The sequence below is a fragment of the Equus asinus genome, chromosome 3 (assembly GCF_041296235.1).
Source record: "Equus asinus isolate D_3611 breed Donkey chromosome 3, EquAss-T2T_v2, whole genome shotgun sequence".
Lineage (NCBI taxonomy): Eukaryota > Metazoa > Chordata > Mammalia > Perissodactyla > Equidae > Equus > Equus asinus.
This window is the reverse complement of record NC_091792.1, coordinates 58,926,664-58,950,782: the sequence shown is the minus strand read 5'-3', so window position 1 is coordinate 58,950,782 and position 24,119 is coordinate 58,926,664. Positions and strand designations below refer to the sequence as shown.

General features: G+C 37.6%; 1 long non-coding RNA gene across 2 annotated transcripts; it reads left to right on the top strand.

The window, feature by feature from the left end:
• Positions 1-16,988: 16,988 nt before the first annotated feature.
• Positions 16,989-21,967, top strand: LOC139044804 (uncharacterized). Of its 2 annotated transcripts, none has more exons than XR_011502019.1 (3): positions 16,989-17,108; positions 18,446-18,633; positions 21,454-21,967. It is a non-coding gene; the product is annotated as an uncharacterized lncRNA (long non-coding RNA). The 2 variants fall into 2 exon arrangements; XR_011502020.1 differs by having other exon boundaries at positions 17,056-17,149.
• Positions 21,968-24,119: the final 2,152 nt, after the last annotated feature.

Sequence of the window (24,119 nt, the reverse complement as noted above, 5' to 3'; positions counted from 1 at the left end):
ACTAAAGGGTATCTAGAACTGACTCTCTTAGGGTATCCTTACCGGGAACCTCTTACGGCAGTCTTCCTTACACCTAGTCTCCGCTCTGGCTAGCTATCTATGAGACTCCATTCTGCCTCTTGGATTCCTGTGACCCATCCATTTATTAGATCACATTGGTCTTCCAAGGTGATCTTCTTGAGTGGAATATTTTTTTTTTTGCTTGTTTTTGAACTTTATTAAAATGGAATCATACAGAATGTACTCTTTTATGTCAGGCATTTTTCATTGTTTGTAAGATTCGTATTTATTTTTTAATGTGGCTGTAGCTTGTTTTTATTTCTGAATAGTATTTCATTATAAAAAATATAACCCATTTTATTGATCTGTTTTACTACTGATGCACATTTGGGCTGTTTGCCATTTAGGAATATACCAACAATGCCTTCAGTGGAACTATTTTTAAGTGCATCCCCAGGCTAGTTTATTGCTTCAGGATCCACATCTGGTACACAAATATCTTTGTTCCACTGCAGTTTGAAGGCAGTTACTTCCCAGTGTAATCCTTTCTCTGGTGCTCCTAACTTCAGCTGGGCTCTCATCTTCACATTTCTCCTGGCGAGAGTCCTACACCAACCAAGACCACAGTGATTGTCTTAAAGACCTGGGAAGCTTAGAATATTGACACTCTTCTCAAAACACTTCACACTATCAGAATTTTCAACCTCAAAATTTTATACTCTGAAGTTGAATAATAGGCAAAGGCTGGAAAAACTAGTGTAGTTCTTTGCAAGTGTAGCTTATATGGCTTTGCACTTTGCTTTAGGATATGGGAGCAGTTGGCCCCCATTAGTCTCAGATTTTGGGATTTCAGCCAAAATCGAGAGAGAAAGAGTCCCATTTAATAGCCTTTGTGCTAAATAGGCAAAACTTATGCAGCTTATGATCAAGGCTGTGCAAGGAACTTAATGATCAGCACCTACATGGGGAATAGCATGTTGGGAATAGGTAATAGTATTTACTCACAAGATAGACTGTGTGTGATCTGGCTTCAGGAATGCTAACCAAAGTCAAAAGGACAAAAGATATACAAAGAAAGAAGCAAGTGTTTCCTGTTATAGATGATTCTCTCTTTTTTACAGATCAGCCAGATTGCTAAGTGTTGGAGGCCTGAGTATGAGTTAATATAGCTCCTTCTCAAGGTTTGTGCTAGTTTTTCTCTTCTTAGGCCGGCAGAATTGGACTCAAGATGCTCAACTGAGTTAAACCCCAAGAGCTGGATTCCAGAGACTGATGTACATGGCAAAACAACCCATGAGATGTAAGATGCTCCCTTCAATAATGGAAATAAGAGGAGCTCTACTGGACAGAGCAGAAAACTGGGAGCATGGACAGTGACTCAAGTATATAGGTGGTAGGTAATATGGATGTCCAATATTCATAAAGCATTGTATTAGTCAACTCAGACTGACATAACAAAATGCCATATCTTGAGTGGCTTACACAATAGAATTTCATTTTCTCATAGTTCTAAAAGCTGGAAGTTCAAGATCAGGGGATCAGCATGGTCAGGTTCTGGTGAGAAGTCTCTTCCTAGCTTGCAGATGACTGCCTTCTCACTGTGTCCTCTCTGGTGTCTCTTTGTATAATTACATTAATCCCACCATGTGGGTCCCATCCTCCTGGCCTTATCTAATCTAATTACCTCCCAAAGAGCCCAGCTTCAAATACCATCACATTGATGGTTATGGCTTCAACATATGAATTTTGAGGGTGCAAAAACGTTCAGCCCATAGCAAGCACCGAGTGCTGAGGTTTTTATTAGGAGGTAAAAACTCAGGGAAGCAATAGAAGAGAATAAGAGACATGAGTCTGAAGGATGTGAAATAAGTGAATGGGATGTATTACTGCTCTGGCCATTGCTTCCTTGTGAGTTGCGATGATACCCAGCAGGTATCTCAGCAGAAATTTCCATGTGAGACTGCTCCAAACAGGCTATAGGAAAATCTGTGCCTTACAACACTCCATTGGGGAGAAAAAAGAAAATTTATTATCTAAGCTCTCTCTTATCTCTTGTTTCTTATTGGTTAAGATTTGCCCCATAGTGTGATAACTCCCCCACACTTCTGGTTCTGTCATCCCAGATGCTTTGGCAGCCACTCAGAAAGCTCTGCTGTGTGGCATTTCATTAAAGTCCACAAGTGATAGGAGGATCTACAGATTCCGGGAGTGCATTTGGTAGACCGCAGGCAGTGGAATCCTTGAGCTCACTTGGAGTTGATCAGACACTCCTGGCAAGACAAGAATTTGAGAAAATAGAAAAGATGTGCCTTAAATATATGCCTTGGTAGGTTAGTAACACATGACATCAGAGGAGTCTGTGACAGGTGAGACACAAGGGGTTATAGGCAGGCAGATCTGAGAGAAGAAAGCAGGAATCCAGGGAAAGGAAATGAAGTTTCAAGGTAGGATTCCTGTGTTCAGGAAAACTGGCAAGAAATGGGTAGATTCCAAGGAAAGAGTAACTGGACTGGGGATCAAATGAGGGATCCATGCAAGGGAAATAAGAAGTGGAATAAAAGCAAGTTGCAACAACCCCATTACAAACTCAGACAGGATCAGCAGTGACAAGGCAGTCCAGGGACACACCATACCACCTTCTGGGATTCTTAAATTCCCCAAATTAGGAATGAAATAGATTTGAGCCTAGAATTAATTCATTCATTTTTTCAAGTCTTCATTCATTCAAGACTACTGTTTACATACCATGATCCAGGTATCAAAGATTCAGTAGGGATAGGTCAAAACCACAGATAACCACACCAAGGAGGACATCAGGCAGATCGTTAACTGGAGAGTCATAACAAGGTATGAGAAGTAGAATTGTTCTGTTTTACTTGAAACCTTCGGATGTATTGAGTTGATCTAGAAATGTACCCTTTTCTTACTTGTGTGTATGATTCTTAATCTACCTTCCATGATCATCTGTCTTGAATGAATTGTATCTTCCTCTTGTAGAGAATCAATGGAGTACTCAAGGTCCAGTACCAAGCATGGTGCTTGTTACAGGTAAAGCAATCAATAAATACTTGTTGAACAAACTAATATCAATTTGTAATTATATTTTTGAAAATCTCTCTCTCTCTGTTACCTTTTTCCTTTTGATGAGTTTACCACTATAGTCCTGAAACTTTCAGTGTCTGCATAATTCTTTCAGAATAGCTCTTATTGAGCTGGTTTTCCCTAAGTAGCCAATTAGGATTCTTAGTCTGGCTATGAGGAGCCTATGGTGAATGGCCTGTGGAGATCTCTATTTTCTAGTCTTTGGGATTTTTTGTTTCTTTTTTAGATTTGCAATTTTTAAAAATAAAAAGCGACATATAGACTGGCCTTATGGCTGAGTGGTTAAGTTTGTGTGCTCCGCTTCAGTGGGCCAGGGTTCACTGGTTTGCATCCTCAGCATGGACCTACACACGTCTCATCAGGCCATGCTGTGCTGGCATCCCACATAGAAGATCTAGAATGACCTACAACTAGGATATACAACTACTTACTGGGGCTTTTAGGTAGAAAGAAAAATAAATGACATGTATATGCCTTAGAGAAACAGAGAGAGAATACTTTTCAAGTATTTTAGAAGTAAAAAGATCCTCAACCTCATTCCATACTCCTTAGTGTTTGGTACATAACCTTGTAGACTTTTCTATGCATAGATACACACATACACAAATAAATATAATGGTTACAAAAATGGAATCATACTATGCCTATTATATGGTAATAATTTAGTATTATATAATAAACTTCTTACATAAGAAGTTTACAGGTACTTACATACTTCTTGTATGTAAGTACATACATGGCTACTGAATTAATGTATGAACATGAATTAAATTTTTAAATTAGTACGTAGTTCATATAAAAGAAAAAATATAAATTTTTTCATTCTTCACCACTTCCTTTTTTTTTTTTTTTGAGGAAGATTAGCCCTGAGCTAACTGCTGCAAATCCTCCTCTTTTCACTGAGGAAGACTGGCCCCAAGCTAACATCTATGCCCATCTTCCTCTACTTTATATGTGGGATGCCTACCACAACGTGGGGTGCCAAGCAGTGCCATGTCCACAGCCGGGATCTGAACTGGCGAACCCCGGGCCGCCGAAGTGGAACGTGCGCACTTAACAGCTGTGCCACTGGGCCAGCCCCATCTTCACCACCTCCTTACCCAAGTCCCGACTTGAGATGTCACTTCTAATAACTGTTTCTGATTTCAATTATTCTAGATAGATTTATAGTTGTTAAAATTCTTATTATACTTCTGATTCCGGACTAGTTTTAGTTAATATTTATTTACTCTCCTCTATAAAAAAACATGGAATTAACACACATCAAATATCATCTCCCCTTTCTGTTGACTTTTAAATTTTGTTGTATGTTTTTCATTCTTAAAGTTGCTTTATGTTATTAAAATATACACTACATCTTCTACTTCTTTATCACCTTTAGTCAGTATCTCACCATTTTAAAAGATATTTAAAAACTCATTCACTCTCTTTCTCCCTTTTTCTTCAGCCTCTACTTTCCAGTTTTTGTTGTTACATTATAATTTTCACATTGTTAAGGTTATTATATTCATTTATATTCTGTGACTATAATCAGGTGTTTGTACCTTTGTATAAGTTAAATCAGAAAATTGAACATATAGTACAGAGAGAGAGCCCATTTACCCTCTGGTTCAATGTTATCGAACTATTCATATAGATTATGTGATTACCTACCTGGATTCAGAGAAAGCAGTTGAAAAAATGGACATTGTTTTTGTTAAAAATAGTCAACAATACAGGAATCATTTTGTACTTTCTTAACTTGCTTATCTATTTATATGTAGACATATAGATATATATCTGAAAGCCAGCGTTGTGCTTCCTGGGGAGAACCTGTAGACATTCTCACTAAAGTCAATGACAAGAACGAATGCCCATTATAGGACTACAATTTCACATTGGCTGAAGGAGATTAACCTATAGATTAGACAAGAGAAGAAAATCAGAGCTATAAAATACTGGAAAGGAGGAGGTATGACTATTACTGTTTGCAGGTGACATAATGTTATACGTGGAAAACCTAAGACACTAAGTAAGAAAACAAAGCACTACAAGTATAAGATAACACAGTCACATGGTGGAATATAAAATTAATATATGTAAATAAATAGAATTTATCTAAACGTAAAACAACCAGTTCAAAGATACAATGGAAGACCTCATTTTTAATAGCAACATAAAAAATAAAACCATAGGCCTAAACTTAGCAAGAACTGTGCAAAATCGGTATGAAAAACCCTTCAACCACTCCCGAAGTACATAAAGGTAAACTTAAATTAATAGAAAAATATATCATCTCAGCTGGGAAGATTCATTATCAATGGTGTCTATCTTCTCTGAGTTCTCTTGTTTGTTTGTTTTAATTTAATGTGATCTTCAGTTTGATACCAACTGAAATTAGATAAAATGATTCTGAATTTCCCATGAAAAAATAAGCAAGTATAGCCAGATAAACTCTGAAAAAGAAGAATGAGGGGAAACTAGCTCTAACAGGTATGGAGTATTCTCTAAACCTCTAAAGGTAAAATAGTGTGGCCCTTGTGCATGAGCAGACACATAAAACAGAACAGTAAGATCATAAACAAAAATATATACACGAATTTAATAGATAAGAAACGTGTCATCAGAAAACAATGAGTAAAGATGAAGTTTTCTATTTTTGTAAGCTCCAAAGAATCAGTCTCAACTTTTCATGGCTGCTGGGTCTTGTATTACGGTCAGGAAAGACTTCCTCAATCTGAAGTTATAAACAAAAATTGACCCGTGGTTTCTGTTCATTAAAAAATATGAGCTTCTGATCAATGGTGTGAGAACAATAGCTAGTCATCTGGAGTAAGTTAATGCTGCACACCTTACACCAGGTCAACTTCCAAATCGACCAAAGATTGAAATTTTGAAAATAAAACCATATAAATGCTACAAGAAAACATCAGTGAATTCTTTTATATCCTTGAAATAGAGAAGGACTTTCTTAATATAACACAAAACCCAGAAGTCATTAAAGACAAGAATAATAATTTCTACTGGATAAAAATCAAGAATTTCCGTGTAGAATGAAAAATACATCATACACAAACTCAAAAGATAAGTGAAAAATTGATGATAGTTGTTGAAGGGGGGATTGTAACTCATATCATCAACAAAGGCCAATTTCCTAATATATAAATTGCTCTTAAAAACTGAGATAAGGGGGGGCCGGCCCGGTGGCACAGCGGTGAAGTGCACACGTTCCACTTCGGAGGCCAGGGGTTTGTTGGTTCGGATCCCAGGTGTGGACATGGCACCGCTTGGCAAGCCATGCTGTGGTAGGCGTCCCACGTATAATGTAGAGTAAGATGGGCACGGATGTTAGCTCAGGGCTAGTCTTCCCCAGTGAAAAGAGGAGGATTGGCAGCAGTTAGCTCAGGGCTAACCTTCCTCAAAAAAAAAAAAAAAAAAACCTAAGATAAAACAGTTTCTTTGGGGTTCCAATAAAACGTGGTAAGACTGTTCACAGATAAATACATAATTGCCCCTCAAACACAGGAAACACAGGAAAAAGAGCAACACCTCAACAGTAATATGAGAAATGCAAGTTTAATCTACCTTGAGATATCATTTTTTTACAAATGTTGTTGTCAAAAATCCAAAAAGTTGACATATTCTTCTGGCAAAACTGTGGGAAAACCAGTACTCTCATATGTTGCTTTTAGGATTCTAAAACGGAATAACTTTGAAGGAAAGAAATTTGATGTTATTTACCTAAATGCATTTAACCTTTTCTAGGCTTCCCACTACTGGGAAATAATCCTACACATTCACATAGACAGTCAAGAAATAACGTATGTACAGTCTTACTAATTGCAGAGTTGTTTATACACTCCCAAACTGGAAACTGCTTAAACAATAGGAGACGGGTCACATGAACCGTGGTGTCTCCACACCACACAGTCCTAGGAGGCTATAAAAAAGAGTGACAAGGATTTGGGTACTGAAATGGTGAGATCTCTAACATTTTTTATTAAGTGATTAAGAAAATAGAGCAAAATTCGTAGTAAGCTATCTTTTGTGTAAGAAAGGGGAAAGATAAAAATATACATTCATATTTTTTATATATTTATAAAGAAATATTAAAAGAATATGCAAAAAATGAATAAAATTGACATCTGTAGGGGAAAGGATGGGGACAGAAGTGAGAGTTTTCTCTTTGTAAATTATATATTTTTATATTGCTTTGATTTTGAACCATGTGAAGACACCTCTTCAAAAATAAAATTGCATATATATGTATATATGCACTATGTCTATACATATTTTGTATATATGAATATATAATTTTAAAATTTTGGATTCAAAATGTTTTCCTTGGAAATCTGAATAAGTTGTACTATTGTCTTCCAGCATCTGACTCATAAAAATCTAATTCAGTCTGATTCTTGTTTATTTGGAGTTTCTCTCTCTCTTTTAGGAGGCTTATAGGATTTTTCTCTTTATTTTTGAAATTATAAAATTTCACAAAGATGGATGTGCTCAGCATGTGTGCTGTCTCAATCTGACCATGAGTAAATATTTTTAAGGCTTGGAATGTTTTTATTCTTATTTATTTGATTATTTTTCCTTTTTACATTCTGGAAGATTCCCATGTCTTTATCACCATTTCACCAAAACATGATTCTAATATGTAAACACAGCTTAAATATGTGAATGATTCCCAAATGGGCTATACTTTGCTGGGAGAAAAATTAAGAGATCTAAACAAAGGGGATTGTATCCATATTATGGAATTTATAGCCAAGATATATGTCCTTTTAAACTTCACACTCCCTACTATTTATCATCTTCTCCTCAAAAACCAAGGATCTCTTTCATTAAAAGGCAATAAAAATGTAGGAAAACCTCCTAAAAATAGCTCTGTTGTCTTTCTTTTGACTGGCTTTCCCTAAGATGTATAAGCCAAGAATAGTATGAGACAAATGCTTTCTCCTGAAACTTTACATACAAAAATTCAGCACATTTATCAAAAATAGGAGAAGATCTCTAAATCAGGATGTATATAAGCCAAGACAGTTATAAATTATCTAAGATGTAGCAGCTCATTTTCTAGCACTTTGGAGGCGATACAGGAAACATTTTCTCTAGTATCTTACATAGTTACATCAAAATTCTTCAAAGTTTTTAAAAAATTAACATTTTTAATTTCAGATTTGAGGCTAGAATAAAAGTGGGCAAATGGCACTTTAATACTGAACTGGCTTTGAGCTAGTTTTTGTAAAGTCGATTAAACTTATTAAGCTAGTTTTCTGTTAATAGATCACTGTTAGTTTTCCTTTAATAGAAGTATTAAAAAGTTTTGAAGTTTTAATAGTATCATCTTTCAATTGTATGACTATATGAGGCTCTTTCAGGCTGACTTACTCTGCAAATGAACAAATCACTGAATAGTTGATCAATTTATCTTGCATATGACGTGAATTAATGCACTATACAATGCTGTACTATGTACCATATTATTTACTAACTGTAGTCTCCTTTCCTGGCTTATGAAGAAGCCTCACAGTCATGTATTTTCATTTGCTGTGATCTGACTCCAAATTCGTTTTCTCCACTTGGTTGAACGGAAGCTTGTTCAGCACGCAGTAGTGTTCATCTGTGTTAACTGTTTTCTTCATTAGCGTATATGAGGGGGAATGTTTTTATACTACTTAGTGATTTTATTGTATCTCTGAAGATTTTTCATACACATAATTTAAATAAAATATTATTTTGTAACTTGGAAAGTGAAGAAATTGTTGAATCAAAAATTTTTTTTTTGCCCTGGGGTTAGTCATCACGCTGTAGCATAGTTCTACTTCACTCTCTGAATCTCACTGTATTCTCTACCTACCCCACTCCCCAACCCTGTCCTATCCAGACTGCTCCACCGCTCATCCCTCCAATTTTCCGTGTGTGGGCTGATCCGCGCATTTTCTTTCACTATGTCCTCTGCCTGGAACACATCTCTCTTCTCTCCACTCACCTATCTTACCCCTCCTGAAAAGTCTAGCTCACTCTCCTCTGGGCCTTCAAGGCCTCTCTCAAGCTCCTGTCTTTCCTTCGAATAATAATAATATCGCCCTTTATTAAGAGCTTATACCATTGGAGCTTGTAAAATTTTTCCACAAAGTCTTCCTTTTATCAGAGAAGAATGAATACAATTCCAAAGGTGGGCGAGAGTAGGGGATGTCTTATATCTTCCTTAAAAATTACATTTGTTTTAAAATAATGTTTTACAATTATTCCCATCAGAATTGAATGAAGGGATGGATCATCTGGGCAACTCTCTGAGAAACGCTGCTACAAGGCGTGCTAAGCAACCATAGAAGGAATTAGAAATAGGTTACTGGAAACTTGAGATTCTTAACACATAGCTCCTTAAGCAATGAGTGAGATGTAAATTCGTATGACTTCCCCTGAAGTAGAAAGGGCCCTTGATTTGAAAAAATAAAAGAAATAAAAAGCAAAAAAATGGAAGGAAGGTAGGTAGGAAGGAGGGAAGAGAGGGAGGCAGGGAGGGAGGATGGAAGGATGGAAAAAAGGAAGGAAGGAAGGAAAGAAGGAAGAAAGGAAATTTTACATGTAATTTTCATGTGATCTTTGTAACACTTCTTTAAGCAAAGTAGGCTTAATACCCTTCAATAAGTTCTAGTCATTCTTAGGTTAAAGTTGAAAATCCTTATTGCGGCTCACCAGTCCTCTGTAATCCCCTGTCAAAGTCCTTGGCCTCCTCTTTGGCCCTGCCCAGTCCCTGTCTCTGCTCCAGCCATCATGCTTCTGTTCCTCCCTTGATGACGCCGCGACTGCCCCCTCCCCCCACCACAGGCCTTCCAACTCTTCTTACTGGCTTCGGATGGACTACATAAAAAACAGCACTTTGGTCTCCTTTAAAAGACCAATTCCTCAGAAAGGTTTTTCTTTTAGTTTTGTTTGTTGGATTCTCATGTTTCCCTTTCAGAATAGTTACCACCGTTTTGACTCCTTGCTTATTGTTTAAAGAGAGCTGAGACCGTAACTATCTTGATCACCATTGTAACCCTAGAGCCTGGCATATGGTAGTCATTCAAATATTACTGAATAAATTAGGTAATATTCTGATACCTATTTTAAGGGTGAGGTACTTGGAGCTTATGTTGGTTTACATAGGTTACCCAAGGTCGCAGAGCTAATAAGTAGCAGAGTCAGGATGCTGCTCTTTCTGACTCCACAGACAGAGGATTTATTACCATACAACATAAATTTAGATTTGCTAACCCTTATTGCCTGCTCAGCCATGGCCCATCTCATTTTGCTGGCTTATAATAATTTCAGCACCATTTCTGTCACACTATACTAGGTGTTTTTCTAGGCCCCGTTTCCCCAACCATAATTTTGCCTCCTCTCTTCAAGGAGATAGGCCATGTTTGTTGTTATTGTTTTAAAATATTTGTTTCTATTTTACATATTGACGTAGTGTGGAAATGGGTGCCTTGGACATTTTAGTCACTCTGCAAAGATTTTACTAAATAATATATAGGAGGAAACTATATACTGTGCAAGGAGGCAAAAATATAAAGTTAGAGGATGTGAAAATAATTCTTTTAATTAGTTATAAACATATATTAGTCATTGGTGTATATTAGGATTATGAAAGGGTAAACTGTTTGCTTTTCTTTGCGAGTAAAAGTTTGAACTATAATAACGAGTGAAATTTAATTTATTTAGTTTAACAAAAAGGCCAAGGAGAAGTTTACTTGCCTTCCTTTGAGTGAGGAAGGTACCATTATTCACTGCAGGCACTTTGAAAAATAGGGAGTAACAAGATTATCTTTGATGTCCTTTCACTTTCCTTTTTAACATCCTTTTTCATTCTCATTTATCCTCTAGAAATGCTTATTCTATAGCCATTTCCAGAGAGTTCAGCAGTAAAAGGTGTTAACTAGTAGTATTTTAAGAAGGTACAACATGTCTTAGGGTTGTTTGAATTTGAAAGGGAGACTTGCAATTCCGGAAGGACTATTGGCTTGTAATTAGCAAGATACACTTATAACGGGATCAAAATTGTTTCTCATTCGTGATTTCTCCCATAGAATATAACAAAAGGCCTTGCACATAGGAAATGATAATCACATACTCTAAACTCTAGAAGGTGTTCTGTGCTCACCTGCCTCTCCCTCTCATTTCTATCTCTGCCACTTCTAGAAGAAAGAGGCGTGATTGGAGTCAAGGACAAAATGGACTCCGCAAGGATATTCAGATGGGCACTGCATTATTTGCTTTAAATGGAAGTAGAGATGAGAAAATAATCCTAAATGAGGATATTTTCTCACTTACATTACTTTCTTTTCTGTTATTTGGTCCCATTCTGTGACTGAGGAGCTATGGGTACCTGTGCTGACCTTCCATTAGGAAGGCCAAGAGGGAGACAGGGGCAACCCAAAGAACAGGCTGTGCTAGAGGGAAAGCGGGGTTCTGGGGTCTCACACTGCTCCAGGCCAGGACATTAGGGTGAGGGACCCACAACGGTTGTGGGTCAAGCCTTCACTAGTCGTAAAGGATGAGCACTGTTCTGGGCAGCTGTGTGCACATACATGCACACACACATGCAACAACAACAACAACAACAACAAACCAACCCTGGAACCCAACCGTGGTGGCTGTTGTATCAGTCCACACCAGACAAGGATTGGTAAATCCTGGTCCCAGCCATATCTTTTGAAATATGACTAACATAAGATCAATCTGTACTCATGTTTCTTCCTATTTTTGTTTTATACTTATCAAAATCATACAAGCACATAGTTAAGAAATGAATTTCATAGTGAAAAATGGCACTATTTCCTACTCCACCTTCTTCCTCACCCACAGTTCTGTGGGGACCTGGAATTGGCCACCCCAAGATACGTCTCTTTGGCATCAGGATTATTTGAGGCTGATTGCTTTTGATAAACTGGGACAGGGAAGGAGGCTCTGAGGAATGGAACTTGCCCTTTGTTAGGACACATTTACATTTGTAAGGTAAATCTCTATCTGTAAAGGTGCCTCCCTGTCTGTACCAGGAAGAAGAAAGGAGATGACCTTCTCTCTCTAAAAACTCTTAATCAATACCAAAGGCAAAGACTTAAATCTGCATTTTATTGTGCTAGTCTGGTAACCTCCTGTAACTGACTTCCCTCCCCCTCCCAATGTTGGCATCTCCTTAAAGATTAAGCGTCTTTCTTTAGGCTGGGAACTGATTGCGGCGCTCATCTGTGACCCCCCAGCCCGAGGTAACACACCTGCCGCCCTGCAGCGCTCACTGAGACAGCAGACCTATCTGCCGTTTCCATCAAGAGCTGTGCTGACAGAGCAACCTTGTGACTATTGTAAAAGGGACATTTTAATCACATGTGAAACACCCTGTTTGGGGGTATATAACCACTCTGTGCACCCCACTTCTTCGGTGCCCTTTCTTCCTTCGGGAAGAAAGGCCCCGGGCCATGGTTCCTCATAAAGCTTTGTTTAATTTTCTCTTGCTATTCTGTCTCATGTGAATTTAATTCGTTCTCCGACCAGACGAACCCCCATTTGGGAAGAGGAAATGTCTTTCTCCCCTACAGTTCCATTCCCCAAAGGTAATCATTTAAAAAGAATGCTCTTAGCTATTTCTTCTGTACTTCTCTTTACTTTCTAAATAATATGGTTGTGTTTTAAAACAATATTTTAGATATTAGTATTTGACATTGTGTTATAGTAGATGAACACTTCTCTCTCTTTTCCGTTGCCCATTTCCTTGACTCATTCATTCTCCCAACATAATAAATCACATTTTTTTAGTTAAAGCAATAATCAGCATTTTCCACTAATTTGATAGTTGAATATTGCCTCTTGGCAAGGCAGAGTGTGTTTTCTGACTATATTTCCTTTTCTTTGGTACAATTTTTCATTTTTTCTTGAATCAATAATCATTTCATTTTCATTTGTATGGTTTCTTATGTCCTTTTCCTTCGTTTCCCTCTCAAATGCTCCCTTAATTCTCCATATACCTAAAAGTAGTTTTTATTTCCCTCAAAGTTCCATTGCATCAGTGAATCTACCACTTGCCTCCTTTTTCTGGAAACTGTCCTCCTGGAGTGATTGTTTCCTGCTGTCCTCCAGGCTGCTCAACCACTGTCATCCTGCTTCTTCTCTTTGCTGCCCTTCCAACTTGAACCTCCTGTTCTTTGGATGTCAAGTCTTCTTTCTTCTTGATTACTTCATCAAGTACAACCAAGTAGCATGAGAGGTAACATTTTTGGTTTTTGGTCCTCCTTATTGATTGACAGTTTGGTTGATACAACTTTGTTTGTTTGGTTTTTTTTTTTTTTTTTTAGGAAGATTAGCCCTGAGCTAACATCTGTTGCCAATCCTCCTCTTTTTGCTGAGGAAGACTGGCCCTGAGCTAACATTGTGCCCATCTTCCTCTACTTTATATATGGGACGCCTACCACAGCATGGCTTGACAAGTAGTGGATAGGTCCGCACCCGGGATCCAAACCAGCGAACCCCAGGCCAATGAAGCAGAATATGAGCACTTAACCGCTGCACCATCAGGCAGGCTGCTGGTTGATACAACTTGGAAAATATATTTTCCTCAGAATTATTGAAGGCATTTCTCAATTGCCTTCTGATAAATAGCATTGTTGGCAAGAGGTCTGATGTTAATATACTTCTCATTCTTTATATAGTTCTGATTTTTCTCTCTGAAAATTTTTTCCTCCCTTTATTTTGATATTCTTAAATTTTACAGTGATGTGTCTTTGTCTGAGTCTTTATTTATTCATTGTACAAAACACTAGGTAAGATCTTTCTGGTTTCCTTCAGCTCTGGGCAATGTTCTCTCCTTTGATTCTCCGTTTTCTCTTTCTGGAACTTCTATTTGTTGTGTGTCAAGCTGCCAGTTTGATCCATTAAATCTCTCATTTCTATCTCCTGTTTTCTTCTGTTTTGCTTTTGTTTTCCTTTGAGGAGATTTTCTTTACTTTATATTTTAAGCTTCCATTGACCTTTTAACTTCGGCTTTTGTGTTTTTAATACCAAAATTTTACTTTTCATTTTCAGGAGAATATGCATATATATATATATATGTACGTATATATAATGTTTCAATTGGGGATAATATAAAGCTTATAGGATTTTTGTCAGAATTAAATGAGTTAATAATGCAGGACAACTGCTTAAAACAGTGCCTCACTCATTGTTAGCATGCAGTAAATGTTAAGAAAACAAACATTAGCAATTTATAATAGTTATGCTGATTAGCTTCTGCTACATATCTAGCTCCCAAAATTAGTTCATGATTCTACAGGTTGGCAATAGGAGCTGGGCTCATCTGGGCCAGTGAAGCTAAATTCACTTGAGCTCACTCCTGGATCTGCAATCAGGTGGTAGGTTGGGTGGGTCAGGTTGGGTGGCTTGCGAATGGCCTCACTAGGGAGAGCTGTGATGACTGAACCTCTCTCCACGCAGTCGCTCATGCTACAGCAGGCAAGCTCAGTCTTATTCACAAGGTGGTGTTCCGAACAAGTCTCATATCTCTTTAACGTCTCATTTGCAGTTGCTCCATTGGCCAAACAAGTTAGATGGCCATGCCCAGAGTCGATGTGGGAGCAGCTGCTCAAGGACGTGCACACAAGAAGAAGGGAACAAATTTGGGGTCTTTAATGCAGCACTCTATAATGACATAAAGTATTAGTATGTTAAATTCAAGACACAAACCTTCTAGTTAAAGATCGTGGTTTAAATAAATGGGTGTCTCTCCCTCTTCCTCTTGAAACTGTTACCAAACCAGGTTCCTTTTTGCCGATTTCCCAGAAAACCAATCACTGAGACAACGCGATTGCAACAGAGAAGGTTTTAATCACAAGGCAGCCAAGTGAGAAAGCGGGAGAAAGAGTCTCAAATCTGTCCCCTAGAAATTGGGAACTCAAGGATATTTATGGAGTAAGGGGTAAGGTGGTCTGAAGTGTGGAGATAGATGACTGGAGGTGAGGTAATTGACAATCTGCGCAAGTGTAGTCAGACTTCAGGCCTCTTCATAGGATGCATGTTCACAAAATGGCAGTGTTAGCACTATCTGAGGGTGGAGTTTTTAGCCTCTTGATGTCAAAAAGCCACTTACTGAGGGCTAGCTCCAGTGGCCTAGTGGTTAAGTTTGATGTACTCCACTTCAGCAGCCCATGTTCAGCTCCCAGGTGCAGACCTATACCACTCGTCTGTCATCAGCCATGCTGACGTGTCAACCCACATACAAAAAGCGGAAGATTGGCAGCAGATATTACTTCAGGGAAAAATCTTCCTCAGGAAAACAAAGGTCACGTTTTGGGCATCTGCACAGGCCTAGTTGATGGTTTGGTGGTCTCAACTGGCCTGAACTGGACAAGGGGGTCCTACTTCCTGAAAAACAGGTCAAACATTTGTCACCATGGTAACCCAGGTGCCAGGGAGATGCTATCTATAGGAACATAGTGGGAGTCCAATAGTAGATTGCCTAACCACCCAACACTGCCCTCCTCTGCCCCCTGAGGCTCTGGACTTGGAGGTTTCAAGGACCAGGAAGAATGAGGGGTGAAGGGAGGAGCTGAGAACTGGGTCATTGGTTTGAAAACCTACAGAGAAAGCAGTCAGACCTCAGTTCCCCTCCTCCTCTGCACGGGGACAGGAACTCTCTGCTCTCAGACAGGAAACAGGAAATCTTTTGTCTGGAAAAATTAAGAACATGTTTAGGATTTGGAAACAACAGGTAGAATGGGTGGGGGGTAAATTCTGGGATTGGATGAAAGTTTGTTGATTGAAAAGTGACACTCTCCCATCCCAATGCCCAGCCTCACTTCCAGAATAGAGATAACCAAACTTTCCTCACCCAGGAAGGAGACAGGCAAGTTCTTTTCTGAAGAGACTGCTCAGTCCTCTAAGAAAGACATGTAGACGTTTAAGGGGGCAGGAGTTCTCTGTTCTTCCGCTAAGCACACAGAATTTCCAGTCAGTTATTCACTGATGAATTTCAAGCACCTAGAACAGTGCCTGGCACATAGTAGACGTTCAATAAATATTTACTGAGTGTTGAATAAATGAATTTTAAGTATCTCATTTTAGATGTAGGCAGCCCAGGATTACCAAATATTTGAGGAAAGTCTCCAACAAGGAAAAGAAAGACCTAAAGAAATGAGCAAACACCAAACGATGAAATAAACCTACAGGAAACAGATATAATGGAGGAGAGAGTATTCTAAAAAGTGTACCTAATTAAAGTCTTCAGTGAAAGAAAATTTAGGACCCAAAAAATTATATTTGAATTAGCTATCTATCTATCTATATATATATACTCTTATTTTCCTCATTTTATAGTTGAGAAAATTGAGATAAAGCCAGTTTAGGTAACACAGGGACAGGCTTTGAGCTGAACCCAGGAAATCTGACTCGAGTCCTCCCTCTTATCACTATGCAGTACTGAGTCTCAGATGTTCAATCAGTATTTATGGGTTTGTATGAACCATACTCTTCTCTCAAGTCTCTGCCATCCTTTCTACCAGTCCAAATCCTGCTCATTTCCTGAGATCTGCTCCCCTCATAAATCCGTCTCTGAACACAGCTGATCACACTGATTTCTGTAGTCTTCAAACACTTAGAATCTGTGGCATACAATTTATTACTGGGTCATATAATTGTTTTGTTCTCTGTTAAGTTTTTAAAAATATATAACTCTGTCCTCCCTGAAAAGAGCAAATCCTCAGGGATGTAAACTCCTCAGGAGTCTTTATCAAAATGCTAAGTCCATAAGAGTCACTTTATAAAAATCTGCTGACTTGAGTCTAACTAGAGCATTTGCTGGATTAATACCATGCTCAAATTTGGAACATTCCAAACTCATAAGATCTACTTGACAAAAGCATCTCATTACTTCAGACGCTGGTGTAATTGATTTGTCATTACCACATGCTATTCATAGTCTGGCAGAGTGGAGAAGAGCTACCCTTGCACACTGTTTGAAATAAAACAAGGATGACCCGGATAAACAGGTACCACTTTATAACCTAAATGTCTCTTGGGAAAAGAGAAGGTAATTCTCCATCATTCCAATTTATTCAGGTTATAGATGATTGGGTGGTTCTTGCTGGTTTTATGTCTTGACTTAACCTTTTATCAAGCTCTTTCTGGACCAGTGTTCTGTATGCTGTAGGCATATATCTCTCATTATCATTAGTGGTAACTGAACACATCTGAGTCAAACATAAGAATTCTATTTTGGCATATATTTGAAATGTTTTTCAGACAACCATTCACCATAAACATTTATTAAATATCCACTTTGGATTTAGCAATATCCTAAAATCTGTGGTAAAATTATGCACGGGACAAAAGTCATAATCCCTCCCCTCAAGGAGCATACAGTGGAATTTATTTGTATTTTATATGTTTAAAATGTATGATTGTGCATTAAAATACTTTTTAGAGAAGTTAATGCAAAACATCTTTGTTTCTTAAAAGAGCAATGACTTGTTTGGCAAGATATAAAAACTGGCCACTGTACAGAGTCTGTATCTAATTTTACCTTTTGAAAACTCATATATATGTATATGTTTATATATGTGGGTGTGTGCATGTATGTATGTATATATAAAGATAGAGAATTAGCTAACATATGAGGATAATGAACATGGATTTTCATAGTGCAGTTAAACATATTTATGCCTTTTGAAATATTGCCTGACACATGTATCTGAAAACCAGAGAAGATTTGAGACAGTCATCTTGGTTCCTCTGGTAAATATTTTATAATTTACAGTTTTCCACTTATGGAAGGATTTGGGTTGGGAAATTATATGACAATCATATGATTACTTGGAAATGTCAGTGAAGAATCAGATAACATACTTCCAATTGGATAATTCAATGTGATAGTGCCGAAGGAACATCTTGCTTTTTAGGCCTACCTAAATCTATACATAATAAATCTTGTATTTTAAATGTATTGTAAAGCACAAAGTACTTTCCCATCTATGATCTCATTTTGATTTTGGTCCAAACATACATAAATATATTTGTATTGTATACGTATGTATTAGATGTACATATTCATGTCAACTCAAGAGAAAATAGAATATACTCATACATTAATATTCTCATTTGGTGTGATATAGCAAACAGCCTATTATTTTTTGTTTGTCTCTTTATCGGTTTTGTTTTTCCCTTGGCACTAGGGGTTTGAGGTGTGATCATTTAGAGATTATCTTCCTATGTGTAACCCCCAAAGATTTGTGAATCTCCTTTATTCTTCAGCTTGAAAGAACTGCAATTTTTGGCAATAGCTGGTTCTCTATGATCTAAGACAGGCAACCCCTCTTCTCTAATCTAGAATGACACTGCCAGAACTAAATACTACTTCAACATTTGGGTTCACTGATCACAAGGGAGAACAGCAAATGAAGGTGGACCCACCCTTAGCCATAACCACACCTGGAAAATACCTTCCAGGGCACACCCTGCGGTGGAGCGATGATGATCTTCAAGTCTACCATTATAGTTAGCAACCATCAGGATCGGGTGAGTTCTCAGAAACTTAATGATAAAAAGTAAAGAAGACATCTAAGTTGTGTTCACAAAATTACAGCTCTTTAACATTGAGCATTAAAGGAATAAGCAAACAATGATAAAAACTGAAAGAAAAGATTTCCTAGCTGGAATAGAGGCACATGCAAGCTGAGAATTTAAAGCCAGGCATAGTATCTACCAACTTTTTAAAAAGAACCAGGATGTGCAGACAGCTCGTAATCCTGAGTCTGTCATATTGGTGAAAGAGACTTGGGATTTCATGCATTACTGAAATGTTTTTAGCTTAGTAGTTAATACAGGTCTACAAAGCAAGACTTTTACCAGCACAGTTCCTTTAGAGCCTCTTGATGTGCCATGATACAAATGTCCAAGAAAAATATAAATGGAAACAAATTCACTACAGTTAGAAATTTATCTTTGGGAATTAGAGGTTTGATTAGGCTGTATTCTCTGCGTTCATTGACACAGCACACAAATCTTTACGAAAGTGTTCTTTTCCTTCAGGAGTATATGCTTATGAACTACGGTGAACATTCATATTGAAGTGGAGAAGACATTAAGGAATTGAAAGTTGAAGTTTACTTCCTCTTGTCTGTTGGGCCCTTTTTGTTCATTATTTAAGGGAGTCAAAGACCATTAGAGAAAGCTAATAGCCTTTAGAACCCTCAGATTATACTGATATTACTGATGGGAGAGTTAAGCCAAATTGCATTCTCAAAATGGTTCTGGGAACATATCACTTCCAGTAATGGTGCTATCAACCAGGCCTAAAAGCAAAGAGGGCAGGGATGCACTTAAAGGTAATTATCCATCAACATTGGAAAATATGGCTACTAGATTAAGAGAGTTGAGTATATACAATATATCTTGATTGCAGCAAAGCAGTTGATACAGCATTATTCAATTTACCGGCTAGATTAATTTAAATTGGTTTAGGCAGAAGTATAGTCAAATGAACTACCAGCTATCCAGAGGGCCAGAAATAATAGATAACAATAAACACATTTGTTTTACATGCTCCTAATTTAATTATTTCCCCCAGAACTCTTTTTTAGTTCAGAATATGACAGTTATATAATATATGCCACCCTCCAGTTATCTTTACTTAAGATCTTTTAGGAATCCCATCTGTTCCATAAAGTTGCAAGGACCAATTATAGTACCATCAACTACTCCCATTATTCAGGGCTGACTTTATTTATCCATATTCAGCTTTCAGTTTCCCCTTAGATTTCTGTTTGATGTCTGGACTTTCTCTTAATGTAAAATGTCAGGAGCACAAGTACAGTGGTGGAAATCGCCTTGGCTTCCATACACAAAAAGTCACTGACTGGATTCTCCTGAGGGCTTTGGTGGAGGTGACAATGACAGGAAAATCCACTATGGGCAAGACTTTCCTTTTCTCCTTGCAATATCCACCTTAACCAGAGGCACCTGTGGGGCTGGGAAACACTGCTGTAGGTACTGCCTTCGCTGATGGTGAAGCAAGAACATGCAGATCTCTATGATATTTCCCTTTTTGTGCTTATATCACAATTGGTTGTCTTGGGAAAGTAATACAATTACATTCTTATATATGTTTTTGAATGTTGGAATATTCCTATCAGGGGTTTGGATACCAAATGTACTGTGTCTGCTTCCCCAAATGATTTGAAATGGCATATAATAAAAAAGAGAGAGGTACTTGCCTCTTCTCTACTTGAGAGGGGAAGAGATAGAATAATTGTGGCAGAAACCTTGAGAGAGAGGAAGTATTGTGATTGAGTTTAAAATGTAGTCAAGAGGGTGGTGGCCATAGGAGCTGGGAGTGGCAACCCACTGACACTGAGCCAGGAAATGGGGACCTCAGTCATACAACTTCAAGCAACTGAGCTTGGAGGAGGACCTGGAGCTCTAGCTGCAAACACAGCTTTGTGAAACACTGATCAGAGATCCCCTCCCCACCATGCCTGCACCTTTTACCTACAGAACTGTGAGCAGATAAATGGGGGTTATTTTCAGCCACTGTGTAGTCATTTTTTATACAGCATTAGAAAACTAATACATAGGCTCAACTGTGCAACAGATGAATTTATGAACTATCATATACACTAGCTGCGTGAAATAAAATCTTTCCTAATTAAAAAAAATGTAGCTGAGAGGGAGTAGTACAGCACAGTAGAAAAATTTTATTTCTTCACTAACTACTGATGTGGTTTTAGGCCAATTGCTTAATTATGAGCGGTTTTCTCATCTGTAATATATTCTTTTAATTGATGTCTCACTGTGAATATCAGCTGGCTAACTGGACTGTGTTTGTATGTGCTTCTTATTTTCTATATACTTTTCCCTCTTTTGATTAGAAAAATAAAGCATACTTATTATTTCAAAAATCTGAAGATATACAAAGTATGAAAATAAAAATAATGAAAGTAATTCTACTACTATTCATAATTAGGTTGCTTTTTTGTGTGTATTATTGCCTTGATTTATGCTGATTTTATTTGTATTATTGCATTCTGATTTTATCATTTCTTTCTAACATTTAAACTCCCTTCCCTGGTTTCATTTTCTAAAGTAAATTATTTTGCTTCGAAACTTACTTTCTTGATTAGTGTTTCATATTTCTACTCAGATTTCTAGCCCCTAATTCTTGTTCTTAATCTATAATCCCACTGAGATTACATTTTTTTAGTTTTTATTTAATGAACTTTACTATTTTAAACTTATCAGTATTTCCTCCCTTTACCTTCACGTTTTTATTGTTGTTATCTTTTTTTAGCCTTCAATTCCTTTTCCTTCAGGTTCGTTTTTCTCTGTTTGCCTCTCCAGGTTTGTTCTCAGCTCTCTTTTCTGTCCTGTTTTGTGTCCTGAGAGGTGCCAGAAGAAGATTGGAGGGTGGGAGGAAAGGGCCCTCATTACCTGGCCATGCTGCTCCTTTACCTGAGGAGTACACTTCCCTTGGGATTGTGGCCCTCCCTGGTTCTGGTAAGACCGTTTTGAAGACTCCTTTTCCCTTTCAAGTCTAGAAGTGGTAATCGTTTCCCTCTTTTCACTCGTCCATTTTGGTTCTCTTAACTGTTGCCACTCCTCTGTAAATTGATCCTTCTTTAACCTTCTTTCTGTTAGACCCTTTGAGAATGCTGTTCGTTTCAAGCTGAGATAGTGATGGAAACAATCTTTATCCTGTTAATCTTTCAAAACACATTTTGTGTCGTAGTTAAATTCTCTTATGTTTAGTATCAACTCCTTTAACCAATGTTAAATCATGTAATATTACCCTATTTTATTCTTATTTCACTTTTCATTAACTATCCATGAATAAATTTTAATTTTTGCTTCTCTAATGCTGTGATTTCTGTTTGGATTTCGTAAGGACCTACAGAAAACATAACTACAGAGGATGAGAGCAATAGAGTCCACACCACAGCCAGGAGGCTGAGGACCTTTTCCTTAGTACTTCCCCCTACAGTGTTCTATCCGGTTTCCTCAGTCGATTTCTAATTCCTTTTATGATTATTTCTCCGAAAATACTAACACTGAGATACTCAGGGACCTACAAATTAGTGCTCTGCAGGGTAATTTATTCTCTTTATGCAAATTCTATTCTTTTCTACCACTATACATTTTCCATACTATGCAATCTTTACATCTTTATATTTGGAACAGCCTGTTTTATTATATGTGGTTTCTGACACATAGAATCAGTGATTTTGGCCAAGTATATCATCGTCTTACAAACAAGCACAGCCTGACATGAACCTTTATCCTCCAGGACTAGAGGGAGGATAAAGAACTGCCAGCAGCGCATTGAAGCAGGAGGCAGGCTGGATAGGGAGGGGCACTTGACATTCCAAGATATGAAATCAGTTGCAGGAACAAGCTGAGCCTGGAAGAGCTGAAAGTGGCTCATGTAGGGATTATGGTTCTTCATTTGCTTTGTTGATTCTGGCAAGACAAGATAGAAGGCTGCTTCAGAATAACCAGAAGTGAACTCTACCACTTACAGTAAGATGTCCAAGAGATTCCTACACCCACCAGCAGAGTCACATGGAGAAAGGGCTATAACCCTTCAGATAGTTGACTAAGGGAAAAGTGCCTTGAATGGCACTGAAGTGAAAAGAATCAAAGAGAATCCACCCACAACTAGATGGACTTATCCTTCTTCAAGAATGAATTACTACAAAAGAAATAAAAAGACGCCTCCATGGAGATTATTAGTAGAAAGATGGAGCATATAGTACTTGAGGCAGGAAGGAATAGCACACTTGTAGAAAAGATTGCCTAAAGGAAGCAGAACTGAATATTTAAAGACTCTACTTTAGTCTCAATAGAATAAGTGATAAATAATTGCTAGAAGTATGAAATAAGATATGCAAGCAAAGACAACGTGTTGAGCAAGGACTCTTGGTTCTAAGTGAACAGGAATTAATAGAGAGAGAGATGCTGGGACAGCTCATTGACTCAAGACTGGGATGGAACTGAGCAGCAAAAACGACCTGGATGAGCACTGCAGAGGCTTCCTTTCCCTCTTAATTCTGCTCCCCCCTGTGCATTTACTTCATTCTATTCTCTCACCACAGATCAGGCCACACGTCATCAAAGGCTACCAGAAACATCAGGCTTTACATCTTAAAGACCCACATACCCAGAGAGAACCTGACTGATGTCTCTCTATCTTTCTCTCAAAAGAAAAGAGACTGATTTTTCTCACCTTGGGTCTCGTGCAATCCAGCAAACCCCTAATGCAACCGCATGAAGGAGCAAGCAATTCATGGAAAAAGAATACTGGACCCATGATACAAAAGCATTCACTATAGATGATAAGAAAGGACACTGAGATGGGAGGCAGGCATGCTTGAAAATGTAGCTGAATGAGACCGGGAAAGAACCTAAAGACATTCTATCACTGAAATCAATTTTAGAAACAGCTCAGAGCAGAACCAACACTGAGAAAAAATGCAGTTAGGATACAAACTTGAGTTCACTCAGAATGAATTAGAATAGAAAAAAGAAATAAAAAGTAAGAGCAAAAAGTTTTAACAGTTTTTGAAATCTATTTTAAAATAACAGTTTTACTTTGTTTTCAAAAATCCTTTCATGTTAGTTTTCCTTAGTTTTTACATATCAGAACTTCTCGAGTTGAATAATCATCTTATTTATTTTCATTCTTTCTTGTCTAATTTTCAAAATATTTCAGGCTGTTAATTTGCTTGTATTTACAGATTTGGCCTCATCCTATAAATTTTGAAAAAAATCCTCATTTGTTGTTTTCCTAATATTAAGCAATTTCAGAAGAGGATACATTTCAAATTCCAAGATTTTTCTATTTAGAAATACTTATTAACTCCTTGATATATTAAATTCTAGACAAAGACAGTGACCTGTACAAGATTCGGCTTTTCAGATTTAATTTTCATTAGGATCTTACTATATAAGTTATATTGATTAATTCTAAGCATACGCCAGGTTCATATGAGAAAAATATAAATATACGT